At 43.9% G+C, this 20,842-nt stretch overlaps 6 non-coding genes across 6 annotated transcripts; all 6 read left to right on the top strand.

Moving 5' to 3' along the window:
- Positions 1-7,928: 7,928 nt before the first annotated feature.
- LOC130300251 (U2 spliceosomal RNA) lies at positions 7,929-8,119 on the top strand. The gene has a single exon (XR_008851234.1). It is a non-coding gene; the product is annotated as a U2 spliceosomal RNA (small nuclear RNA).
- A 2,082-nt stretch (positions 8,120-10,201) lies between these two features.
- Positions 10,202-10,392, top strand: LOC130300250 (U2 spliceosomal RNA). The gene has a single exon (XR_008851233.1). It is a non-coding gene; the product is annotated as a U2 spliceosomal RNA (small nuclear RNA).
- A 2,080-nt stretch (positions 10,393-12,472) lies between these two features.
- LOC130300261 (U2 spliceosomal RNA) lies at positions 12,473-12,663 on the top strand. The gene has a single exon (XR_008851244.1). It is a non-coding gene; the product is annotated as a U2 spliceosomal RNA (small nuclear RNA).
- Positions 12,664-14,753: 2,090 nt separating this feature from the next.
- Positions 14,754-14,944, top strand: LOC130300249 (U2 spliceosomal RNA). The gene has a single exon (XR_008851232.1). It is a non-coding gene; the product is annotated as a U2 spliceosomal RNA (small nuclear RNA).
- A 2,090-nt stretch (positions 14,945-17,034) lies between these two features.
- Positions 17,035-17,225, top strand: LOC130300264 (U2 spliceosomal RNA). The gene has a single exon (XR_008851247.1). It is a non-coding gene; the product is annotated as a U2 spliceosomal RNA (small nuclear RNA).
- Positions 17,226-19,300: 2,075 nt separating this feature from the next.
- Positions 19,301-19,491, top strand: LOC130300248 (U2 spliceosomal RNA). Its single transcript, XR_008851231.1, has one exon. It is a non-coding gene; the product is annotated as a U2 spliceosomal RNA (small nuclear RNA).
- The last annotated feature ends 1,351 nt before the right edge of the window (positions 19,492-20,842 follow it).

Raw genomic sequence — 20,842 nt, 5'->3', positions numbered from 1 at the left:
TAAAGGGTGCTTGTTGTAGCAGCACCTAGATCATCTGAGGAAGGGGAATTTACCCCGAAACGCGTCATGATCCTTTTGTTGTTTTGTGTTCAATAAAATTGCTTGATTAAGAACACTTACCTGCATCCTGTGTATACCTGGATAGAGCAGCGCCTGCATCCATTGGTCTTTTTTCTCACAAGTATTCCAGTTTCTACAGGGCGTTGACACGCTCCTGTGACCATCAGGCTCGGCAGCTCATCCAACTCTATCTGGTACCCCAATCAAGGGGTGATATGCGCAATTCTTCTACTTTAAGGTGAGCGGCCACCCTGACTTAAGTCCTGGGTGTACATTCAGCATACTTTTTGGTTCCCTCACCTGCCAAGGGTAATACACGAGGCGCTGCCTCCCGGTTGTCTTTTTTGTCTTTATTTCTTCGTAGGTCTTGGCTGTCCAGGAGGACAGACCAATAGGTGCATTTGTGCCCACTACCGGAGCGACTCGTGTAAAATCCATATCTTACACATCTATTTCTGGAGTACACTTCCCTCCAGTGACTGGCATCATGGATCTAAAGGATTCCCGTCTGAACAAAAGATCTACATTCTTCAACTCTATGATCTCCACAGAACCCGTGAGAACGGAAGATCTCCTTTCATCCAATGCATTAACAGGTACGCCTGATGAACTGGCTCGTATGAAATCTCTCTTCTTTGAACTAGAGAAACTTTCCCTTGAGGAAACCCAACATCATTTAGACAGTTCATTTTTAGAGGTATACCTGGCAGAACAGATCATTCCACGTGGACTGAGATTGCGCCCTCTACCTACGTTTGAGGATGATTCCGAGTTCTGTGGATCTTGGGACCATGCACTTAATTTTTGCTCTAACACCATTTTGAAACTTTTGAGAGACAAACGTAACATCTTAGTTGAAAACGTTTCAAATAGGATAGACTCATGTATTTTGTTACTTTCAGCGTATGAACACTTACCAGAGTATGCGTCATGGCTCTCTAGTTTTAAGAGGAAAGTACATAAGTTTGAAGTAGACATTATGCACAAAAAGATAGGCAAACTAAATAGAGATAGGGACGATTATAGGTCCAACAATATCCGTTATTGGTTAAATAACCATACCCATTTAAAACATACAGATAACCAATTATCCTCTGCACAACAATCAGACACCTGCCTGCCTAACACACCGGCATTTTCCAGTCACAAACCCAATTTTACTAGACAGCGCAAAATATCACTTTCCAACCGGAATAAGCAGAATTTGAATACATATCAACATCCACGGACCTTTAAGGCTTCCAATCATCAGGGTAATCAATACCCTAACAAAAGAAAAGCAATAAATCATGTTACTAAGCCGGTTATTCAGTCCAACACTGTCAATAATAAAAATAATGTTCATAACAAAAATAGTAATACTAATATAAACATTTCTTCAATTAGATCTCAACCCATTAATGTTGCGAATAGTCTAGTTAAATCCAATACACAGTCACTTGGCAACCTTTGTGTTACAACTAATCATCCAGTACCTCTAATTCCCGAGGTGATTCATAGTAACCATTTAGCACCTCTAATTCCTGAGGTGATACATAGTACCACTTTAGTATCCACTACTGATAGTGCTTTGCCATCTACAGAACAAGTAGGCTATTGTTCTGTATCCAATAATGTTTCACAGGATTTGTTGGACCTCCTTGAGTTTTTACCAAGCGGGACCAACAATCTTCCCACAGGGAGGTTTGATAACAGCGATAATTCGCTGCTAGAGGACTCCCTTATTACGGTACACCATGTCACACCCAGTACTTCAACTTCAGTCATAGAACACCAGTTTTATACCCCAACAGGACCTAATATCTCCCTTTCAGCCCTCACTATACATGAGGATCCTGATCTAGATGACTCCATCCAAGCCAACACAACAGCTTTTTTAGGGCTTCCTCAAATTGTGAACATTACCCCTCCCAATTTGAAAACACTGGAATCCCAGCCAGTAGAGACGGTACATGTAGCCCCACCATTAGGTCTAAAAAGAAAAGACAGAGGAAAAGAGGGTGCAGAGGAGGAGGTAAGAGACGAAAAGAAAAAGAGAACAAACCATCACAACCAACTACAGAAACGGTAACTACCGTGAACATTTTTAATTTGTCTAAATATATCTTGGATGAGATTGAGTTAGATGTACTTAGAAAAGGCTTATCTTTCTGTCCGACTGATAAGTCCAATAATTTTAATTTATTTATGGATCTTAATAATTTTATTAGGAAGTTAACTATCAAGCGGTTTTTTGCTATGAAGGACACAGAGGGCCCCACCAACTCTGAGTATAACCCCATCACCACTTATGTTGAGACCCTGGATCCACCCCCCATTTGCACTGGGGTTCGCCCTAAATCTACTTTTTTTCCCCTGCAAGCCAGGGGTTGCTTTATTGAGACCTTCTTTGCTTTGGTCAACACTGATCTAGAGGGTCTCTCTAAAGGCAACCAGAAAAAGCCCAGTAATATCAATCAGAAGGAAGCTTTGGCCATCAAACAATTGGCGGACAATGCAAACATTGTTATTAAGTCTGCAGATAAGGGGGGGGGAATTGTTATCATGGACCGGGACAACTATATTAAAGAAGCACTCAGACTACTATCAGACACTAAGTTTTATAGACCCCTTTCTTTTAATCCTACTACTATTTATTTGAAAGAGTTGCATATTTTGGTGATGAAAGGCTATACGGAAGGTGTTCTTACCAAGTCAGAAAAAGATTACCTACTAGTTACAGAACCCGCACTTCCCCTTTTTTACTTTTTACCCAAAATCCACAAGTGTGTCATGAACCCCCCAGGTCGTCCGATAGTGTCAGGGATTAATTCCCTGACCGCGAATTTGTCACACTATGTGGATTTATTACTCCAGAAACATGTGATAGGCTTAAAATCCTTTCTAAAAGACACAGCTCAATTTATTAACAGTGTGGTTGATACAACATGGGAAGACCATTTTCTTTTGGTCACCATGGATGTTTCTTCTTTGTATACGGTGATTGACCATGAATTAGGAGTAAACGCTGTCAAACAGTTTTTATTACGAGATCTTAACATGCCTGATGTCCAGAGAGAGTTTGTATTGGAAAGCCTGATGTTCATTTTAAAACACAATTACTTCGAGTTTCAAAAACAAATCTACTCGCAAGACACGGGTACCGCTATGGGTTCTAAGATGGCGCCCAGTTTTGCGAATCTATTTGTGGGGCTTTTTGAGGAGACGGTCATATATACCCATCCCCTTTTTGTACATTGTCATTTGTTTAAAAGGTATATTGATGATATTTTTTTTATCTGGGATGGTGGTAGTTTGGAGCTCAATAGATTTTTAACGGATCTTAATTTAAATCAATGGGGCCTTAATTTTACGCAGTCTGTTTACAATAACCATGCAGAATTCCTAGATGTGGTAGTCTTTCATGATGAGTCCAAAAAACTGCACACTAAGACGCACTTTAAAGCGGTAGATAGTAATAGTTACTTAGATTTTGGTAGTGCCCATTTTAAAAAATGGCTGACTAATATCCCTTTCGGACAGTTTAAAAGGATCCGTAGAAACTGTACCCTTCAGAGCGACTTTGATAAGCAAAGTAAAACACTAGAAGCAAGATTTGCTGCTAAAAGATATCCAAGGAAACTGGTTAAAGCGTCACTTGATAGAGCCAGACCCCTAACCCAAAAAGAGTGTCTTGTTCCAAAAGATATAACTGAGCATACGGAACAAAAAACTGTACCCGATTGGGCGGGCAACTTTATTACTACTTTTAATCAGGACCATCAGGCCATTAGGAACATTTTTAATACACATTGGCATGTTTTATGTAAGGATCCTTTTTTGAATTCATTACTACCACCTAAGCCTGGCATCACTTTCAGAAGAGGCCGCACTTTAAAGAATATTTTAGCGCCAAGTAGACTAAAGGCACCCAAGAAGGTTTCAGAGACCTTTTTAACCACAGTTGGGACGTTTAAATGTGGACACAACAGATGTAAGTGCTGCGACTCAATTGTGAGTCGCAGTAAAACATTTGTTTCCACTGTCTCCCATGAAAGTTTTAAAACTAAAACATTCATTAATTGCTCCACACGGTTTGTTGTTTATCTCCTTGAGTGTCCATGTGGCCTACAGTACGTGGGTCGTACTACCCAATGCCTCAGGGAGAGGATCAACAAACATCGTAGCAATGCAAATTTAGGGTTCACCTTGCATAGTGTATCTCGGCATCTGCTGACCCACCATCAGTCTGATTTCAGTTGCATGAAACTTCAGGCTATAGAAAATATTGCACTTGATAATTCCCAGAGATTCAGCTTATTGAGAAGGAGAGAGAATTTCTGGATCTTTAAACTCCGTACCCTTGTACCGTCTGGTTTGAATGAGTTGGTGGAGACTGCCTTGTGATATTGCAACATTCAGCGGTTATAACATCTTAATAGCTTTATTTTTCCATTAATTATCATTATTTTATTTTTTTATTTTTTTATATATTTTTTTTTTTTATTTTTATTTTTTTTTTTTTTTAAATCTTTTAGATATGGGTATATGATTGTGTAGACATACTGGATGGGGACGCCTTTTGTCTAAGTATTTATCATCACATTTTGTTAGTAGCTGTCACAGCGTTGACTCCTTATTTATACTATTTTATTATTAAGATCCAGACTTAATTTTATTAGTATTTTAATGTACATTTATTTTGTGTATTTATATATATCAATTCATTTTTTATGTAATCATGTACTGTTTATAGGGATCATCGCATTTTTTATTAATTATTTTCTATCAATTAATTTATTCTGGCGTGTTAAATAATTTATTATGTGTGTTCAGAAGGTACATTTTAGTTTGTGGTTGTTGCTGTTAGAAACGCCCGATATGGACATCCTAAGGCGTTTTTTTTTTTTATTATTATTATTTTTTTAATTTTTTTTTAATTTTTTTTTTTTTTTTTTTTTTATTCCCACCCTTTAACATGGGATATTGTGGATTACTTATATCTCTTGCCTTCATTTCATTTATTTATTTTTGTATTTATTTTACCTTTTTCTTCCATAGATGGTGTTGTTCCCTATGTTGTTTACTCACTATGTTGGGCGCTCCGCTGCAAGCCGCGCCCTGTGGACTGTGATTGGTTGTTTTCCGTTCAGAGACGTCTGCTTGGCAACGCGTCCGTGGATACTCCTGTCACTGCTATGCCGGTGCGTGCTGCGAGTGGAGCGCCTTACAGTAGACCGATGCCATTGTTTATGTTTATTTTCAGCCACATGGCTATGTTGTTTACCTCGTCAGAGCTCCCGCATGTGTTTGTCACATTGCCGATTCCACCCATGTTATATCACTTAGTACTGTTTATATTGCGTTATATTATCATAATCGAACGCACACCTGTATGTTTTAGACAATAATTATTTTCTGCTGTTTCTACATGTAAATTAAGTTTTTTGTAAGTGGACTGGATGTGACATCACATTCAGCCCACCCCTTCCTGACCTGTACCTCCTCCACCTTGCCATTATATAAAGGGTGCTTGTTGTAGCAGCACCTAGATCATCTGAGGAAGGGGAATTTACCCCGAAACGCGTCATGATCCTTTTGTTGTTTTGTGTTCAATAAAATTGCTTGATTAAGAACACTTACCTGCATCCTGTGTATACCTGGATAGAGCAGCGCCTGGATCCATTGGTCTTTTTTCTCACAAGTATTCCAGTTTCTACAGGGCGTTGACACGCTCCTGTGACCATCAGGCTCGGCAGCTCATCCAACTCTATCTGGTACCCCAATCAAGGGGTGATATGCGCAATTCTTCTACTTTAAGGTGAGCGGCCACCCTGACTTAAGTCCTGGGTGTACATTCAGCATACTTTTTGGTTCCCTCACCTGCCAAGGGTAATACACGAGGCGCTGCCTCCCGGTTGTCTTTTTTGTCTTTATTTCTGCTTGTGTCTGGCCGCTGTTGGAGCGTCCAGGCACAGGACTTCTGCTGCTGCTGACTAAATGGCCTCCTTAATTGGATCATTTGAGTAGCCAGCACACCTGTGCAGGTAGGGCATGACATGATAGGCAGCTGCCTTGATAGCGGGTGGGTGCTGAATGTTCCTAATTGACAAAATAAGATTAATGCTTATGAAGAAATATAAAATCTCATCCCTTCCCCAATATCGCGCCACACCCCTACCCCTTAATTCCCTGGTTGAACTTGATGGACATATGTCTTTTTTCGACCGTACTAACTATGTAACTATGTAACATAACATGGGGGGGGGGGGGGGTCTCCTGGCTGTTCACACAGGTGTGTCATTGCTGTACATTGACCATGCATTGCTTCTGTGGTATTGCAAAGGCAAAGACAAATGCTTCCAGCCATCCATTGCACTAATGGATTGGTCATCAGCTGGCTGTCTATGTCCCGCATCAATATAGACCAAAGTACAGAGGGTTAGGCTATGCTATTGTGCACCTACCTGATGCATCAGAAGGTGCGAGGCCCTTGCTAAATTCTGTGCACAGACTTTGAGATCTATACTTTAGACTGTATCTAAACCTGCTCCAACATGGACTGACATTCTGGCCTACTTTCAGCCGATGCGACTTGTCTGTCGCTGAACAGTCGCTTTTTATGTATTCAGCACCTATGTATAATGTTGTAAAAATGCTCTAGAAGCTAAAGTCGCAGAAATGTCACACATATTTGGCCTGCAACTTTCTGTGCGACAAATTCAGACAGGAAAAATCAGTATAAATCCTTAGAAAATTATCCCCCAGTGTCTCCATCTGCTGGCGGTATTGAATAAGCATTGCTGCACTGATGGGGTATGCATTAGACGAAAAAAAAGAAGAAAAAGAAGAATAATACGCCCAGAAAAGAGGCGAAAAGGAGAAAAACGTAAAAAAACGTGAAAAAAAAGTAAGAGGAAGAGAAGGGAAAAAAAGGTGGAAATGGGTTTAAAAGTGATTTCGGCGGAGAAATATATATATATATATATATATATATATATATATATATATATATACGCGCACACACACACATATATATAAACGTATTCTCCGTTGAGATATTGCAGCCGCTGCTGTGTCCAGGCCCAGGAGCCTTAGCACTGTGCTGTGATGTCACTCAATACCACTGACATCACTAGGTGTAAACAACATCTCTCCTTTGCTGTGTATGTGACTATGGAGCTGTTTGGTGATGTCGTCTATTATGGCCTTCATAGAAGCAACAGGAGATTGTTGCATCCATCTAGAACCCTCAGAACTACAGTGCTATGATGTCACTCACTTCCACAGGCCTTGCAGAGTGTAAACAACAACAACCCAGCTTTGTTGTGTATGTAACCATAGGGATTTGTGATGTCACCTAGAACCTTCACAGCAGCGACAGCTTTATGAGGAGCATCAGCACTGCTCTGCCTGAGCAGAACCATCACCGCCATAGGTTGTCAAATAACCCGGGTTTAACCCACACAGGTAAGTCCAATGGGGTGCAGGCATGTCCTCTATGCTTACAGCTTCCCGTGGGTGTTGGTTTGATACCGTTTGGGGACAGCCAAGGAGGCATCTGCAGGCAACAAAGGTAGGTGTGTGCTTGTGTGTGTGTTTCCTATGCAGATCCTAAGCCCAGTGTCACATGCAAGTAGGAGGAGTAAGAAGGGTTCCTGGCAAATCCGGGTTATGGATTGCATTTAAAAAGGCCCCGTGGGAGTGCAATGGGCCCCTGTCTTGCTGCTTAGCAATAATGGTATGGGTTTAGGTTCTGCTGTGTGTACTGGTGGTTGACTGCCCCCCAGCCCAGAGTGTGCATGGAAAATTGTCTGGCAGCCTCCCTGACAGCAAGCAGTGATAGTGCCCATGAAGGGCACCTTGTTGGGCCCGCCCCTTTCACGGTTATCGCTTCTCGGCCTTTTGGCTAAGATCAAGTGTAGTATCTGTTCTTATCAGTTTAATATCTGATACGTCCCCTATCTGGGGACCATATATTAAATGGATTTTTGAGAACGGGGGCCGATTTCGAAGCTTGCTTCCGTCGCCCTATGCATTGACCCGATATGGCAGTATCTTCGGGTACAGTGCACCACCCCCTTACAGGGTTAAAAAGAAAGATTCCTACTTTCATTGCTACCTGCTTGCTGGCTAGCCAGCTCTGTGGGCCTTGCTGCTGCTGCAGCCAAAAAACAAAAGGTGGTGCTGCTGCTGCTTCTGCTGCTTCTGCTTCTGCTTGTGTCTGGCCGCTGTTGGAGCGTCCAGGCACAGGACTTCTGCTGCTGCTGACTAAATGGCCTCCTTAATTGGATCATTTGAGTAGCCAGCACACCTGTGCAGGTAGGGCATGACATGATAGGCAGCTGCCTTGATAGCGGGTGGGTGCTGAATGTTCCTAATTGACAAAATAAGATTAATGCTTATGAAGAAATATAAAATCTCATCCCTTCCCCAATATCGCGCCACACCCCTACCCCTTAATTCCCTGGTTGAACTTGATGGACATATGTCTTTTTTCGACCGTACTAACTATGTAACTATGTAACATAACATGGGGGGGGGGGGGGGTCTCCTGGCTGTTCACACAGGTGTGTCATTGCTGTACATTGACCATGCATTGCTTCTGTGGTATTGCAAAGGCAAAGACAAATGCTTCCAGCCATCCATTGCACTAATGGATTGGTCATCAGCTGGCTGTCTATGTCCCGCATCAATATAGACCAAAGTACAGAGGGTTAGGCTATGCTATTGTGCACCTACCTGATGCATCAGAAGGTGCGAGGCCCTTGCTAAATTCTGTGCACAGACTTTGAGATCTATACTTTAGACTGTATCTAAACCTGCTCCAACATGGACTGACATTCTGGCCTACTTTCAGCCGATGCGACTTGTCTGTCGCTGAACAGTCGCTTTTTATGTATTCAGCACCTATGTATAATGTTGTAAAAATGCTCTAGAAGCTAAAGTCGCAGAAATGTCACACATATTTGGCCTGCAACTTTCTGTGCGACAAATTCAGACAGGAAAAATCAGTATAAATCCTTAGAAAATTATCCCCCAGTGTCTCCATCTGCTGGCGGTATTGAATAAGCATTGCTGCACTGATGGGGTATGCATTAGACGAAAAAAAAGAAGAAAAAGAAGAATAATACGCCCAGAAAAGAGGCGAAAAGGAGAAAAACGTAAAAAAACGTGAAAAAAAAGTAAGAGGAAGAGAAGGGAAAAAAAGGTGGAAATGGGTTTAAAAGTGATTTCGGCGGAGAAATATATATATATATATATATATATATATATATATATATATATACGCGCACACACACACATATATATAAACGTATTCTCCGTTGAGATATTGCAGCCGCTGCTGTGTCCAGGCCCAGGAGCCTTAGCACTGTGCTGTGATGTCACTCAATACCACTGACATCACTAGGTGTAAACAACATCTCTCCTTTGCTGTGTATGTGACTATGGAGCTGTTTGGTGATGTCGTCTATTATGGCCTTCATAGAAGCAACAGGAGATTGTTGCATCCATCTAGAACCCTCAGAACTACAGTGCTATGATGTCACTCACTTCCACAGGCCTTGCAGAGTGTAAACAACAACAACCCAGCTTTGTTGTGTATGTAACCATAGGGATTTGTGATGTCACCTAGAACCTTCACAGCAGCGACAGCTTTATGAGGAGCATCAGCACTGCTCTGCCTGAGCAGAACCATCACCGCCATAGGTTGTCAAATAACCCGGGTTTAACCCACACAGGTAAGTCCAATGGGGTGCAGGCATGTCCTCTATGCTTACAGCTTCCCGTGGGTGTTGGTTTGATACCGTTTGGGGACAGCCAAGGAGGCATCTGCAGGCAACAAAGGTAGGTGTGTGCTTGTGTGTGTGTTTCCTATGCAGATCCTAAGCCCAGTGTCACATGCAAGTAGGAGGAGTAAGAAGGGTTCCTGGCAAATCCGGGTTATGGATTGCATTTAAAAAGGCCCCGTGGGAGTGCAATGGGCCCCTGTCTTGCTGCTTAGCAATAATGGTATGGGTTTAGGTTCTGCTGTGTGTACTGGTGGTTGACTGCCCCCCAGCCCAGAGTGTGCATGGAAAATTGTCTGGCAGCCTCCCTGACAGCAAGCAGTGATAGTGCCCATGAAGGGCACCTTGTTGGGCCCGCCCCTTTCACGGTTATCGCTTCTCGGCCTTTTGGCTAAGATCAAGTGTAGTATCTGTTCTTATCAGTTTAATATCTGATACGTCCCCTATCTGGGGACCATATATTAAATGGATTTTTGAGAACGGGGGCCGATTTCGAAGCTTGCTTCCGTCGCCCTATGCATTGACCCGATATGGCAGTATCTTCGGGTACAGTGCACCACCCCCTTACAGGGTTAAAAAGAAAGATTCCTACTTTCATTGCTACCTGCTTGCTGGCTAGCCAGCTAGCCAGCCCTGTGGGCCTTGCTGCTGCTGCAGCCAAAAAACAAAAGGTGGTGCTGCTGCTGCTTCTGCTGCTTCTGCTTCTGCTTGTGTCTGGCCGCTGTTGGAGCGTCCAGGCACAGGACTTCTGCTGCTGCTGACTAAATGGCCTCCTTAATTGGATCATTTGAGTAGCCAGCACACCTGTGCAGGTAGGGCATGACATGATAGGCAGCTGCCTTGATAGCGGGTGGGTGCTGAATGTTCCTAATTGACAAAATAAGATTAATGCTTATGAAGAAATATAAAATCTCATCCCTTCCCCAATATCGCGCCACACCCCTACCCCTTAATTCCCTGGTTGAACTTGATGGACATATGTCTTTTTTCGACCGTACTAACTATGTAACTATGTAACATAACATGGGGGGGGGGGTCTCCTGGCTGTTCACACAGGTGTGTCATTGCTGTACATTGACCATGCATTGCTTCTGTGGTATTGCAAAGGCAAAGACAAATGCTTCCAGCCATCCATTGCACTAATGGATTGGTCATCAGCTGGCTGTCTATGTCCCGCATCAATATAGACCAAAGTACAGAGGGTTAGGCTATGCTATTGTGCACCTACCTGATGCATCAGAAGGTGCGAGGCCCTTGCTAAATTCTGTGCACAGACTTTGAGATCTATACTTTAGACTGTATCTAAACCTGCTCCAACATGGACTGACATTCTGGCCTACTTTCAGCCGATGCGACTTGTCTGTCGCTGAACAGTCGCTTTTTATGTATTCAGCACCTATGTATAATGTTGTAAAAATGCTCTAGAAGCTAAAGTCGCAGAAATGTCACACATATTTGGCCTGCAACTTTCTGTGCGACAAATTCAGACAGGAAAAATCAGTATAAATCCTTAGAAAATTATCCCCCAGTGTCTCCATCTGCTGGCGGTATTGAATAAGCATTGCTGCACTGATGGGGTATGCATTAGACGAAAAAAAAGAAGAAAAAGAAGAATAATACGCCCAGAAAAGAGGCGAAAAGGAGAAAAACGTAAAAAAACGTGAAAAAAAAGTAAGAGGAAGAGAAGGGAAAAAAAGGTGGAAATGGGTTTAAAAGTGATTTCGGCGGAGAAATATATATATATATATATATATATATATATATATATACGCGCACACACACACATATATATAAACGTATTCTCCGTTGAGATATTGCAGCCGCTGCTGTGTCCAGGCCCAGGAGCCTTAGCACTGTGCTGTGATGTCACTCAATACCACTGACATCACTAGGTGTAAACAACATCTCTCCTTTGCTGTGTATGTGACTATGGAGCTGTTTGGTGATGTCGTCTATTATGGCCTTTATAGAAGCAACAGGAGATTGTTGCATCCATCTAGAACCCTCAGAACTACAGTGCTATGATGTCACTCACTTCCACAGGCCTTGCAGAGTGTAAACAACAACAACCCAGCTTTGTTGTGTATGTAACCATAGGGATTTGTGATGTCACCTAGAACCTTCACAGCAGCGACAGCTTTATGAGGAGCATCAGCACTGCTCTGCCTGAGCAGAACCATCACCGCCATAGGTTGTCAAATAACCCGGGTTTAACCCACACAGGTAAGTCCAATGGGGTGCAGGCATGTCCTCTATGCTTACAGCTTCCCGTGGGTGTTGGTTTGATACCGTTTGGGGACAGCCAAGGAGGCATCTGCAGGCAACAAAGGTAGGTGTGTGCTTGTGTGTGTGTTTCCTATGCAGATCCTAAGCCCAGTGTCACATGCAAGTAGGAGGAGTAAGAAGGGTTCCTGGCAAATCCGGGTTATGGATTGCATTTAAAAAGGCCCCGTGGGAGTGCAATGGGCCCCTGTCTTGCTGCTTAGCAATAATGGTATGGGTTTAGGTTCTGCTGTGTGTACTGGTGGTTGACTGCCCCCCAGCCCAGAGTGTGCATGGAAAATTGTCTGGCAGCCTCCCTGACAGCAAGCAGTGATAGTGCCCATGAAGGGCACCTTGTTGGGCCCGCCCCTTTCACGGTTATCGCTTCTCGGCCTTTTGGCTAAGATCAAGTGTAGTATCTGTTCTTATCAGTTTAATATCTGATACGTCCCCTATCTGGGGACCATATATTAAATGGATTTTTGAGAACGGGGGTCGATTTCGAAGCTTGCTTCCGTCGCCCTATGCATTGACCCGATATGGCAGTATCTTCGGGTACAGTGCACCACCCCCTTACAGGGTTAAAAAGAAAGATTCCTACTTTCATTGCTACCTGCTTGCTGGCTAGCCAGCTAGCCAGCCCTGTGGGCCTTGCTGCTGCTGCAGCCAAAAAACAAAAGGTGGTGCTGCTGCTGCTTCTGCTGCTTCTGCTTCTGCTTGTGTCTGGCCGCTGTTGGAGCGTCCAGGCACAGGACTTCTGCTGCTGCTGACTAAATGGCCTCCTTAATTGGATCATTTGAGTAGCCAGCACACCTGTGCAGGTAGGGCATGACATGATAGGCAGCTGCCTTGATAGCGGGTGGGTGCTGAATGTTCCTAATTGACAAAATAAGATTAATGCTTATGAAGAAATATAAAATCTCATCCCTTCCCCAATATCGCGCCACACCCCTACCCCTTAATTCCCTGGTTGAACTTGATGGACATATGTCTTTTTTCGACCGTACTAACTATGTAACTATGTAACATAACATGGGGGGGGGGGGGGGTCTCCTGGCTGTTCACACAGGTGTGTCATTGCTGTACATTGACCATGCATTGCTTCTGTGGTATTGCAAAGGCAAAGACAAATGCTTCCAGCCATCCATTGCACTAATGGATTGGTCATCAGCTGGCTGTCTATGTCCCGCATCAATATAGACCAAAGTACAGAGGGTTAGGCTATGCTATTGTGCACCTACCTGATGCATCAGAAGGTGCGAGGCCCTTGCTAAATTCTGTGCACAGACTTTGAGATCTATACTTTAGACTGTATCTAAACCTGCTCCAACATGGACTGACATTCTGGCCTACTTTCAGCCGATGCGACTTGTCTGTCGCTGAACAGTCGCTTTTTATGTATTCAGCACCTATGTATAATGTTGTAAAAATGCTCTAGAAGCTAAAGTCGCAGAAATGTCACACATATTTGGCCTGCAACTTTCTGTGCGACAAATTCAGACAGGAAAAATCAGTATAAATCCTTAGAAAATTATCCCCCAGTGTCTCCATCTGCTGGCGGTATTGAATAAGCATTGCTGCACTGATGGGGTATGCATTAGACGAAAAAAAAGAAGAAAAAGAAGAATAATACGCCCAGAAAAGAGGCGAAAAGGAGAAAAACGTAAAAAAACGTGAAAAAAAAGTAAGAGGAAGAGAAGGGAAAAAAAGGTGGAAATGGGTTTAAAAGTGATTTCGGCGGAGAAATATATATATATATATATATATATATATATATATATATATATACGCGCACACACACACATATATATAAACGTATTCTCCGTTGAGATATTGCAGCCGCTGCTGTGTCCAGGCCCAGGAGCCTTAGCACTGTGCTGTGATGTCACTCAATACCACTGACATCACTAGGTGTAAACAACATCTCTCCTTTGCTGTGTATGTGACTATGGAGCTGTTTGGTGATGTCGTCTATTATGGCCTTCATAGAAGCAACAGGAGATTGTTGCATCCATCTAGAACCCTCAGAACTACAGTGCTATGATGTCACTCACTTCCACAGGCCTTGCAGAGTGTAAACAACAACAACCCAGCTTTGTTGTGTATGTAACCATAGGGATTTGTGATGTCACCTAGAACCTTCACAGCAGCGACAGCTTTATGAGGAGCATCAGCACTGCTCTGCCTGAGCAGAACCATCACCGCCATAGGTTGTCAAATAACCCGGGTTTAAACCACACAGGTAAGTCCAATGGGGTGCAGGCATGTCCTCTATGCTTACAGCTTCCCGTGGGTGTTGGTTTGATACCGTTTGGGGACAGCCAAGGAGGCATCTGCAGGCAACAAAGGTAGGTGTGTGCTTGTGTGTGTGTTTCCTATGCAGATCCTAAGCCCAGTGTCACATGCAAGTAGGAGGAGTAAGAAGGGTTCCTGGCAAATCCGGGTTATGGATTGCATTTAAAAAGGCCCCGTGGGAGTGCAATGGGCCCCTGTCTTGCTGCTTAGCAATAATGGTATGGGTTTAGGTTCTGCTGTGTGTACTGGTGGTTGACTGCCCCCCAGCCCAGAGTGTGCATGGAAAATTGTCTGGCAGCCTCCCTGACAGCAAGCAGTGATAGTGCCCATGAAGGGCACCTTGTTGGGCCCGCCCCTTTCACGGTTATCGCTTCTCGGCCTTTTGGCTAAGATCAAGTGTAGTATCTGTTCTTATCAGTTTAATATCTGATACGTCCCCTATCTGGGGACCATATATTAAATGGATTTTTGAGAACGGGGGCCGATTTCGAAGCTTGCTTCCGTCGCCCTATGCATTGACCCGATATGGCAGTATCTTCGGGTACAGTGCACCACCCCCTTACAGGGTTAAAAAGAAAGATTCCTACTTTCATTGCTACCTGCTTGCTGGCTAGCCAGCTAGCCAGCCCTGTGGGCCTTGCTGCTGCTGCAGCCAAAAAACAAAAGGTGGTGCTGCTGCTGCTTCTGCTGCTTCTGCTTCTGCTTGTGTCTGGCCGCTGTTGGAGCGTCCAGGCACAGGACTTCTGCTGCTGCTGACTAAATGGCCTCCTTAATTGGATCATTTGAGTAGCCAGCACACCTGTGCAGGTAGGGCATGACATGATAGGCAGCTGCCTTGATAGCGGGTGGGTGCTGAATGTTCCTAATTGACAAAATAAGATTAATGCTTATGAAGAAATATAAAATCTCATCCCTTCCCCAATATCGCGCCACACCCCTACCCCTTAATTCCCTGGTTGAACTTGATGGACATATGTCTTTTTTCGACCGTACTAACTATGTAACTATGTAACATAACATGGGGGGGGGGGGGGGTCTCCTGGCTGTTCACACAGGTGTGTCATTGCTGTACATTGACCATGCATTGCTTCTGTGGTATTGCAAAGGCAAAGACAAATGCTTCCAGCCATCCATTGCACTAATGGATTGGTCATCAGCTGGCTGTCTATGTCCCGCATCAATATAGACCAAAGTACAGAGGGTTAGGCTATGCTATTGTGCACCTACCTGATGCATCAGAAGGTGCGAGGCCCTTGCTAAATTCTGTGCACAGACTTTGAGATCTATACTTTAGACTGTATCTAAACCTGCTCCAACATGGACTGACATTCTGGCCTACTTTCAGCCGATGCGACTTGTCTGTCGCTGAACAGTCGCTTTTTATGTATTCAGCACCTATGTATAATGTTGTAAAAATGCTCTAGAAGCTAAAGTCGCAGAAATGTCACACATATTTGGCCTGCAACTTTCTGTGCGACAAATTCAGACAGGAAAAATCAGTATAAATCCTTAGAAAATTATCCCCCAGTGTCTCCATCTGCTGGCGGTATTGAATAAGCATTGCTGCACTGATGGGGTATGCATTAGACGAAAAAAAAGAAGAAAAAGAAGAATAATACGCCCAGAAAAGAGGCGAAAAGGAGAAAAACGTAAAAAAACGTGAAAAAAAAGTAAGAGGAAGAGAAGGGAAAAAAAGGTGGAAATGGGTTTAAAAGTGATTTCGGCGGAGAAATATATATATATATATATATATATATATATATATATATATATACGCGCACACACACACATATATATAAACGTATTCTCCGTTGAGATATTGCAGCCGCTGCTGTGTCCAGGCCCAGGAGCCTTAGCACTGTGCTGTGATGTCACTCAATACCACTGACATCACTAGGTGTAAACAACATCTCTCCTTTGCTGTGTATGTGACTATGGAGCTGTTTGGTGATGTCGTCTATTATGGCCTTCATAGAAGCAACAGGAGATTGTTGCATCCATCTAGAACCCTCAGAACTACAGTGCTATGATGTCACTCACTTCCACAGGCCTTGCAGAGTGTAAACAACAACAACCCAGCTTTGTTGTGTATGTAACCATAGGGATTTGTGATGTCACCTAGAACCTTCACAGCAGCGACAGCTTTATGAGGAGCATCAGCACTGCTCTGCCTGAGCAGAACCATCACCGCCATAGGTTGTCAAATAACCCGGGTTTAACCCACACAGGTAAGTCCAATGGGGTGCAGGCATGTCCTCTATGCTTACAGCTTCCCGTGGGTGTTGGTTTGATACCGTTTGGGGACAGCCAAGGAGGCATCTGCAGGCAACAAAGGTAGGTGTGTGCTTGTGTGTGTGTTTCCTATGCAGATCCTAAGCCCAGTGTCACATGCAAGTAGGAGGAGTAAGAAGGGTTCCTGGCAAATCCGGGTTATGGATTGCATTTAAAAAGGCCCCGTGGGAGTGCAATGGGCCCCTGTCTTGCTGCTTAGCAATAATGGTATGGGTTTAGGTTCTGCTGTGTGTACTGGTGGTTGACTGCCCCCCAGCCCAGAGTGTGCATGGAAAATTGTCTGGCAGCCTCCCTGACAGCAAGCAGTGATAGTGCCCATGAAGGGCACCTTGTTGGGCCCGCCCCTTTCACGGTTATCGCTTCTCGGCCTTTTGGCTAAGATCAAGTGTAGTATCTGTTCTTATCAGTTTAATATCTGATACGTCCCCTATCTGGGGACCATATATTAAATGGATTTTTGAGAACGGGGGCCGATTTCGAAGCTTGCTTCCGTCACCCTATGCATTGACCCGATATGGCAGTATCTTCGGGTACAGTGCACCACCCCCTTACAGGGTTAAAAAGAAAGATTCCTACTTTCATTGCTACCTGCTTGCTGGCTAGCCAGCTAGCCAGCCCTGTGGGCCTTGCTGCTGCTGCAGCCAAAAAACAAAAGGTGGTGCTGCTGCTGCTTCTGCTGCTTCTGCTTCTGCTTGTGTCTGGCCGCTGTTGGAGCGTCCAGGCACAGGACTTCTGCTGCTGCTGACTAAATGGCCTCCTTAATTGGATCATTTGAGTAGCCAGCACACCTGTGCAGGTAGGGCATGACATGATAGGCAGCTGCCTTGATAGCGGGTGGGTGCTGAATGTTCCTAATTGACAAAATAAGATTAATGCTTATGAAGAAATATAAAATCTCATCCCTTCCCCAATATCGCGCCACACCCCTACCCCTTAATTCCCTGGTTGAACTTGATGGACATATGTCTTTTTTCGACCGTACTAACTATGTAACTATGTAACATAACATGGGGGGGGGGGGTCTCCTGGCTGTTCACACAGGTGTGTCATTGCTGTACATTGACCATGCATTGCTTCTGTGGTATTGCAAAGGCAAAGACAAATGCTTCCAGCAATCCATTGCACTAATGGATTGGTCATCAGCTGGCTGTCTATGTCCCGCATCAATATAGACCAAAGTACAGAGGGTTAGGCTATGCTATTGTGCACCTACCTGATGCATCAGAAGGTGCGAGGCCCTTGCTAAATTCTGTGCACAGACTTTGAGATCTATACTTTAGACTGTATCTAAACCTGCTCCAACATGGACTGACATTCTGGCCTACTTTCAGCCGATGCGACTTGTCTGTCGCTGAACAGTCGCTTTTTATGTATTCAGCACCTATGTATAATGTTGTAAAAATGCTCTAGAAGCTAAAGTCGCAGAAATGTCACACATATTTGGCCTGCAACTTTCTGTGCGACAAATTCAGACAGGAAAAATCAGTATAAATCCTTAGAAAATTATCCCCCAGTGTCTCCATCTGCTGGCGGTATTGAATAAGCATTGCTGCACTGATGGGGTATGCATTAGACGAAAAAAAAGAAGAAAAAGAAGAATAATACGCCCAGAAAAGAGGCGAAAAGGAGAAAAACGTAAAAAAACGTGAAAAAAAAGTAAGAGGAAGAGAAGGGAAAAAAAGGTGGAAATGGGTTTAAAAGTGATTTCGGCGGAGAAATATATATATATATATATATATATATATATACGCGCACACACACACATATATATAAACGTATTCTCCGTTGAGATATTGCAGCCGCTGCTGTGTCCAGGCCCAGGAGCCTTAGCACTGTGCTGTGATGTCACTCAATACCACTGACATCACTAGGTGTAAACAACATCTCTCCTTTGCTGTGTATGTGACTATGGAGCTGTTTGGTGATGTCGTCTATTATGGCCTTCATAGAAGCAACAGGAGATTGTTGCATCCATCTAGAACCCTCAGAACTACAGTGCTATGATGTCACTCACTTCCACAGGCCTTGCAGAGTGTAAACAACAACAACCCAGCTTTGTTGTGTATGTAACCATAGGGATTTGTGATGTCACCTAGAACCTTCACAGCAGCGACAGCTTTATGAGGAGCATCAGCACTGCTCTGCCTGAGCAGAACCATCACCGCCATAGGTTGTCAAATAACCCGGGTTTAACCCACACAGGTAAGTCCAATGGGGTGCAGGCATGTCCTCTATGCTTACAGCTTCCCGTGGGTGTTGGTTTGATACCGTTTGGGGACAGCCAAGGAGGCATCTGCAGGCAACAAAGGTAGGTGTGTGCTTGTGTGTGTGTTTCCTATGCAGATCCTAAGCCCAGTGTCACATGCAAGTAGGAGGAGTAAGAAGGGTTCCTGGCAAATCCGGGTTATGGATTGCATTTAAAAAGGCCCCGTGGGAGTGCAATGGGCCCCTGTCTTGCTGCTTAGCAATAATGGTATGGGTTTAGGTTCTGCTGTGTGTACTGGTGGTTGACTGCCCCCCAGCCCAGAGTGTGCATGGAAAATTGTCTGGCAGCCTCCCTGACAGCAAGCAGTGATAGTGCCCATGAAGGGCACCTTGTTGGGCCCGCCCCTTTCACGGTTATCGCTTCTCGGCCTTTTGGCTAAGATCAAGTGTAGTATCTGTTCTTATCAGTTTAATATCTGATACGTCCCCTATCTGGGGACCATATATTAAATGGATTTTTGAGAACGGGGGCCGATTTCGAAGCTTGCTTCCGTCGCCCTATGCATTGACCCGATATGGCAGTATCTTCGGGTACAGTGCACCACCCCCTTACAGGGTTAAAAAGAAAGATTCCTACTTTCATTGCTACCTGCTTGCTGGCTAGCCAGCTAGCCAGCCCTGTGGGCCTTGCTGCTGCTGCAGCCAAAAAACAAAAGGTGGTGCTGCTGCTGCTTCTGCTGCTTCTGCTTCTGCTTGTGTCTGGCCGCTGTTGGAGCGTCCAGGCACAGGACTTCTGCTGCTGCTGACTAAATGGCCTCCTTAATTGGATCATTTGAGTAGCCAGCAAACCTGTGCAGGTAGGGCATGACATGATAGGCAGCTGCCTTGATAGCGGGTGGGTGCTGAATGTTCCTAATTAACAAAATAAGATTAATGCTTATGAAGAAATATAAAATCTCATCCCTTCCCCAATATCGCGCCACACCCCTACCCCTTAATTCCCTGGTTGAACTTGATGGACATATGTCTTTTTTCGACCGTACTAACTATGTAACTATGTAACATAACATGGGGGGGGGGGGGGTCTCCTGGCTGTTCACACAGGTGTGTCATTGCTGTACATTGACCATGCATTGCTTCTGTGGTATTGCAAAGGCAAAGACAAATGCTTCCAGCCATCCATTGCACTAATGGATTGGTCATCAGCTGGCTGTCTATGTCCCGCATCAATATAGACCAAAGTACAGAGGGTTAGGCTATGCTATTGTGCACCTACCTGATGCATCAGAAGGTGCGAGGCCCTTTCTAAATTCTGTGCACAGACTTTGAGATCTATACTTTAGACTGTATCTAAACCTGCTCCAACATGGACTGACATTCTGGCCTACTTTCAGCCGATGCGACTTGTCTGTCGCTGAACAGTCGCTTTTTATGTATTCAGCACCTATGTATAATGTTGTAAAAATGCTCTAGAAGCTAAAGTCGCAGAAATGTCACACATATTTGGCCTGCAACTTTCTGTGCGACAAATTCAGACAGGAAAAATCAGTATAAATCCTTAGAAAATTATCCCCCAGTGTCTCCATCTGCTGGCGGTATTGAATAAGCATTGCTGCACTGATGGGGTATGCATTAGACGAAAAAAAAAGAAGAAAAAGAAGAATAATACGCCCAGAAAAGAGGCGAAAAGGAGAAAAACGTAAAAAAACGTGAAAAAAAAGTAAGAGGAAGAGAAGGGAAAAAAAGGTGGAAATGGGTTTAAAAGTGATTTCGGCGGAGAAATATATATATATATATATATATATATATATATATATATATATATATATACGCGCACACACACACATATATATAAACGTATTCTCCGTTGAGATATTGCAGCCGCTGCTGTGTCCAGGCCCAGGAGCCTTAGCACTGTGCTGTGATGTCACTCAATACCACTGACATCACTAGGTGTA

The sequence above is a fragment of the Hyla sarda genome, unplaced genomic scaffold (assembly GCF_029499605.1).
Source record: "Hyla sarda isolate aHylSar1 unplaced genomic scaffold, aHylSar1.hap1 scaffold_1072, whole genome shotgun sequence".
NCBI classification, from domain to species: Eukaryota; Metazoa; Chordata; class Amphibia; order Anura; family Hylidae; genus Hyla; species Hyla sarda.
The sequence above is the reverse complement of the archived record's forward strand: the minus strand, read 5'-3'. Positions and strand labels throughout refer to the sequence as shown.